The following is a 6,120-nucleotide window of genomic DNA, read 5'->3' on the forward strand; positions in this document are numbered from 1 at the left end:
TCCTAATACTAGACAATCTCAAATTGGTTTTGTTTACATGGGATGTACTACAATTTCTAGATATTCTGTAAATCTGACAATCACAACCCTTTGATCTGATCATGAGTAAATACTGAAAATCATAAAGTTAGTCGAAAATGTGTTTATCTATGGAGTGTAATACAAACACATTTGTGGATCTTGTAGAATTACTTCAGGTGGGGAAACACAAACATTCTTTCACGGAGAGATTAAAAAGAAAATGTATATTGAATGCAACACAACCAAACATATATTATAAAATTTTCTTTTGACACATGTTTTACACAAGAGTTAGTTCTAGTAAAGATTTTTTCAAACTGTTTGCCAAAGCACTTCCAACCTTAATGGTTGGTTCATGACATTTAGATGTGTCAACCTTAATTAAGAATAATAACCAGGAGAGAAATACTACTTCCCCCCTTTAAAATAAGGCCTTTTCCATTAGTTTTTCCAAGTGTGGCATGACATCAACTTGGCGTCATTTGAATTCCACCATTTCCATTTCCATTTCCATTCACTTCCATTGGTGGAGTTCATCAACCCCATTAACAATTAAATATACAATTAGAATAACAACAACAAACCATAAACCCTTTTAAACCATCACTTTTTTCTTCTGTTTCTTTCCTTTTCAAAGTGGATGACAAATAACCCCAACAAATGAACCAATCATATTTTCTCCATCATCTTTCCATAAACTAGATGACTATGAACCTTAAAACAAAGAGAAAGTGGCCGGTCTCTTCAAATCATTAGTATTTATTGGCTACATTGATCATTTTCTATATACATTACCTCAATCTTGCAATTGAGCTCAAAAGCACTTGAAGATAATATGCAAATGATCATTGTATTCGTTTTCAAGCTCATAGTTATTCTCACCGGTTTCCATCTTAGCAAAACTCATGGTAAGCTATCAACTATAGCGGTTGAAAACCCTCTTGAAGGACTAGTTTTCATCGACCTGCGACTATCTATAGTCTACCCGTTGATACAAACTTTCAAGAACATCATAACTTTTGACCCCCTCAATGTCAGTAGTTCTTGGGTGAGGTCAGATACAAAGGGTTTTATTGTGACAACCCTCCTGACAACAAAACCGCAATAACGCTTGCCTCTATTGACTTCAATGGATTCCAACTCACGGCTCCGAGTCCTGACGGCTTCATTGACCAGTTACCCGACCTCGCACTCTTCCACGCCAACTCAAACTTCTTCTCAGGTACCATTTCACCAAATATCGCAAAACTTCCATACCTTTACGAGCTAGACATAAGCAACAACTTATTTACCGGGCCATTTCCCAACGCGATACTCGCAATGAACACTTTATCATTTCTTGATATCCGATTCAACCTCTTTACCGGTTCCATCCCACCCCAACTCTTCACAAAAGACCTAGACATCTTGTTCCTAAACAACAACAACTTCATCCAACAACTAGCCGAAATCCTCGGAAATTCCCATCTTTTTTACCTTACCTTAGCCAACAACAGATTCTTCGGACCAATACCGCATTCCATCGCTAAATACTTTTCGGGTATATCCGAGGTTTTGCTACTAAATAACATGTTAAGCGGCTGCCTCCCATACGAGATCGGTTTCTTGACCGAAACAGTGGTTTTCGACGCTGGGAACAACCTCTTAACAGGTCCATTACCATTTTCCTTAGGGTGTTTAAAGAAGGCTGAAGTGATTAACTTTGCAGGGAACTTGTTGTATGGTGGTGTGCCTGAGGTGGTGTGTGCCATGGGCAATCTGGCTAACTTGTCTTTGTCTAACAACTATTTTGTTAGTGTTGGTCCAATATGCAGAGGTTTGATTAATAAAGGAGTGCTTGATGTGAGGAACAACTGTATAATGGGGCAACCAGATCAGAGACCCGTGGCGGAGTGTTCGGCATTCTTTGCGAAACCGCGCTATTGTTCGTATAGGCAGACATATCGGTATCTTCCTTGTTGGTCACCAAATTTCAGTGGTTCTCCTATGGGTCTGTCACCGGCTCCCATTTAATGTATTTTTTTTCTTGTTAAACGCTTGTTAAGTGTGTTGCTAAACTAATATGTATACTTTATAGAATTTTGTTACTTAAATTTCAACCTGTGTACTTAATTTTTTGCTGAAAAGTGAATTACCTTAATTTTAATATAATAAGTTTAAGTGTGACTTCTTAAAATCGGGGTAAGATGAACCGTTGGATTTACACATAACATAACATATCCATTTATTATCAAACACAATGAAAGTCACAACGTCCTAAAACAGTAAAACCAAAATTTCATCAGATGGCTATGTATATGAGAGTTGAATTACCAAACACCTGGTCGATGTGTCTTCTAGTTTCCTTGACTTATTGTCTTTACAATAGAAGTGATCACCGCTAACGCTAGAATCCATGGGAACCCGTGGAGAGTCATAATGGTTGTTTGGTTGATAAGAATCCATGGGATTTCAAGGAAAATTGGAATTTAAAATTCATTCGTTTACGATGCTTGGTTGGCTAAGAGAATGAATTGGAATTTGATTTAATTCCAACCAAATTTCAATCAATGGAATTCACGATCCTTCCATAAGTTTAAGGAATGCTTAGAAAATCTATGGAACGTTTCTAACATTAACTAAATAACCCTAGCAAGATGTAGAAGTTGTCGGAACGGGACAGGTTTTGGCTCGGGACATACTTCGGGTCGGAATGGGTTCAGGGTCAGAGTTGGTTCGGATCGGAACCCGTTTTGACCCGAACAGCTCCGACCCGAAATGAGTACGAACCCTAAACCCGTTCCGACCCAATGCCTAGTCCCGACTGGAAACCCGTTGCGACCCAAAATGTTTCGATGCGAATACCTTAGACACAAATCACAATATGTAAAGATATTGAGAGGTCCATGTTACCTATTGGGCCCCTCAATTTTTACTTTAAAATCTCCTTAAAGTTCTTATAAACCTAGCATATTAAAGCCTCGCATCTTCATTAGACATAATGTTCCAAAGAAAAACTTGTTCAGACTCTGAAGAGGTAGGTCCCAGCAGAGGTGGTTAGGACCCGCAAGACTCCCTTAAAAGGAGACGTCTGCGCAGTTGAACACGCAAGACTCCTTAAACGGACGTCTGCGCAGTTGAACCCGCAGACTTCACCATAGGGATGTCTGCGCCGCGACCTACCAAACCCGCAGGACCCACCACGCTCAGAGTTGTGACGACCTCACATGCGGTACGCAAGCTGGTCCCGCAGGAAATGCCTCCCTATGGTTTCCAAGTATCCGCCTGTTCCCGCAGATGCGGATACCCGCCATTAGGGACTGGCCACCCGCGCAGCATGGCTACACGCATAAGGCTCAAACTCATAATAATTCAGTAGTCACCTGAAGAAGGAATGAGCAAAGCCGGGAACATTCCCGCATAAAGGCGGGAGGGGGAAAACTCCCGCCTAAATGAGCCAGTCCGTATAATAATGGAGGATCTTTTGTGTGATACCTGACGAGGTATGGACAAAAGATCTGACCAACGATACGACAGCTCACTGACAGCAGCATGGCAGACAACACGCCACAGCACTGTGACCAATAGCCGCCGCCTGCTCACCAACTCCTGCCATACCACGTGCCTAGCCTGTAGTTGGTGGAAAAGGAAAAGTGAACAGCACGCCTGGTCACTGTCAGCCGCTGCCTATCCACCAATTACCAGCAGAGCACGTGTGTAGGCCACAGTTGGCAGAGTAGTAGGCCGGCTAAACCTCCTTGGAAACCCACCTCCGGCTATAAAAGACATCAAATGGTATTATCATTTCATCATCTAATATCTTGTATAATTTACCTGATAACTGCTCTAGTATTCTTAATATACTTTTATATTCAAAGAGTAATATAGACTGATTCTCACGCCGGAGGGTGGTCACAAGGAGGAACCCCCCCCTTTCTTAGTGACGAGCTCACGGTGTCTGTTTTGCAGGTTATCGGAAGAACCATCTTGCCGGAATTAACCCCTCGTGGGAAACGTCTATCTAACCCTCAGGTTACTCGTAATCTGTCGGGGTTCGACTGGTGTTTCTTCATTGGCGCCATCCGTGCATAAAGCTAGAACTTTATTTTTCTCCAGTTTTTTCAAAATTTCTGGAAAGATGGTTAAGGATACTCCGGTCCCAAAACCGAGTAACCAAGAGACTCCGGTAATTATGACCCCAGCTATAAGGGGGAATACCGAGTACACAAACTTTACGAACACTACCCCGGCTACCCAAGCCGGGGCAAGTGAAGTAAATAATCAGACACTGGGATTCACCGATGCCCAGTTAGAAAATCAACAGACGAGGCTCCCCTGCCAAACACTCGATGAGGTTAAAGCGTGGGCCGAAGCACGTCTAAAAGAGTTCCAAGCTGAGTTGGATGAACGTTTACGTTCACTCCAACAAGTGGAAGAATTCGAATACGACGATGATTCGGAGGAATCCGAGGAAGACGCGAACCCTCGTCATAGGGCGAAAGGGAAGCGTAAAGAAACGGATTCCCAACCGAGAAGGCGTTTTGGAGAAGCATTCAGTCCAATAAACGTGGGCAACAGCCCACGGGACTTCTCCAAAACATTCACGCCAACTGCGGCAAGGGCGGGAACGTCCAAATTCGCAAGGGACATTGCGGAAGCAATCGCCCCAAGAAGTGCCAAACAAATGTCCAACATAGGCACGTACGATGGTATTTCTGACCCTGACGATCACTTGAACAGATTCATCGCGGGGGCGACCGTCAGTAACTGGACGGAACCCACGTGGTGTTATATGTTCCAAATGACGCTGGTCGGGGCAGCTAGAGCGTGATTCGACTGTCTGCCGGTCCACCACATCTACGATTGGGCAGACTTCCAACAGAAGTTCAGCCAACACTTTAGTCAGCAAAGAAAGTACACTGAGGAGCAGTGGACAATCCTCAAGTGCGTCCGAGAGGAGGAAGAATCTTTGCCTGACTTCATCACTCGCTTCAACTCGAAGAAGCTAAGCCTGGGCAACGTTAGCGAAGATCTCGTTCGCGCCGCTTTCATCCAGGGCGCAAACGACCCGGAACTCATCCGCACCCTGACGGGCAAAGATGGCATGCCATCCACATGGGATGCCATCATGACCGCAGCTAAACGCTTTGCGGAAACCGAGAGGCAACTGGGTAGAGATCTTCCACAGAGCACGAACCTCTACACCCAGAAGACGAGGGAAAACAACGTCCTTACCGCCCGATTAAACAAAAAGCGGAAGCTGGGCATTTGGCAGTCAAGGGTAAACTTTGACACCCCGTCCGGTTTCCAACATCGGTTGGGCGGAAGAGATAACGTGAAACCGGAGAAGAACTCAAGGTGGACGCCACTCACAAAGAGTGTGACCGAGATATTCGCCACGGAGGAGCTCCCGTGGCCAAAGGCTCCGTTTATCCGGCATCGCCACAACGATGATCGGAGAAAGTATTGTGATTTTCACAAAACCAAAGGCCACAACACTGAAGAATGCTTAGACGTAAAGGACTTGGTCGAAGCATTTGTCAAGGATGGGACACTCGCGCACCTTGTGGCGAAGTGAGCGTCGAGCAGGCTGATGCGTGAACCCCAGCTGGGGAAACGCACGAATAAAAATCGCAGCTTCAACGGAGACTACATACTGCGTAAACAACGAGATCCCGAACAAGATACATGTCGGCTCGATGGTGCTCCCATCCAAGCCACGCCTAATGGGAGCTCAATTACACAGTTTGTATGTAGATCAATTCCAAATTTGTAAAGAAAAGGCCTAGAGCCACTTCTAATGGAAACGATTCTCCTTCAAATTGAAGCTGATGATTTTACATTTATATTTTATGAACTTTGCACATGGAGATGCCGGTATCCGCCGCATCAAGTGAAGAATCGTTGCGCAGGGAAGGCGGCAAAACCCGCACAAACCCAAAAGCATCAAACCTTCACGCAGGTCAGTTAAAGGGGAAAGGTTCAGCCATCCCACTATGTGAAAGTGCCGGTATATCCGCATGAATCCTGGTAGAGGAAGCTGAACACTAACCTATTAACAACCACGCGTTGAACGGTCGATTCGAACACTAATGCCGGTAGTCATCGCATCAAGAGTCA

General features: G+C 44.3%; 1 pseudogene; it reads left to right on the top strand.

Annotated features, from left to right (window-relative positions):
* The first annotated feature begins 270 nt into the window (after positions 1-270).
* Positions 271-2,252, top strand: LOC143599249 (uncharacterized protein At4g06744 pseudogene; annotated as a pseudogene).
* Positions 2,253-6,120: the final 3,868 nt, after the last annotated feature.

The sequence above is a fragment of the Bidens hawaiensis genome, unplaced genomic scaffold (assembly GCF_021521415.1).
Source record: "Bidens hawaiensis isolate Kalapana, Puna unplaced genomic scaffold, B.hawaiensis_p1.1 tig00051645_1, whole genome shotgun sequence".
Classification (NCBI taxonomy): domain Eukaryota; kingdom Viridiplantae; phylum Streptophyta; class Magnoliopsida; order Asterales; family Asteraceae; genus Bidens; species Bidens hawaiensis.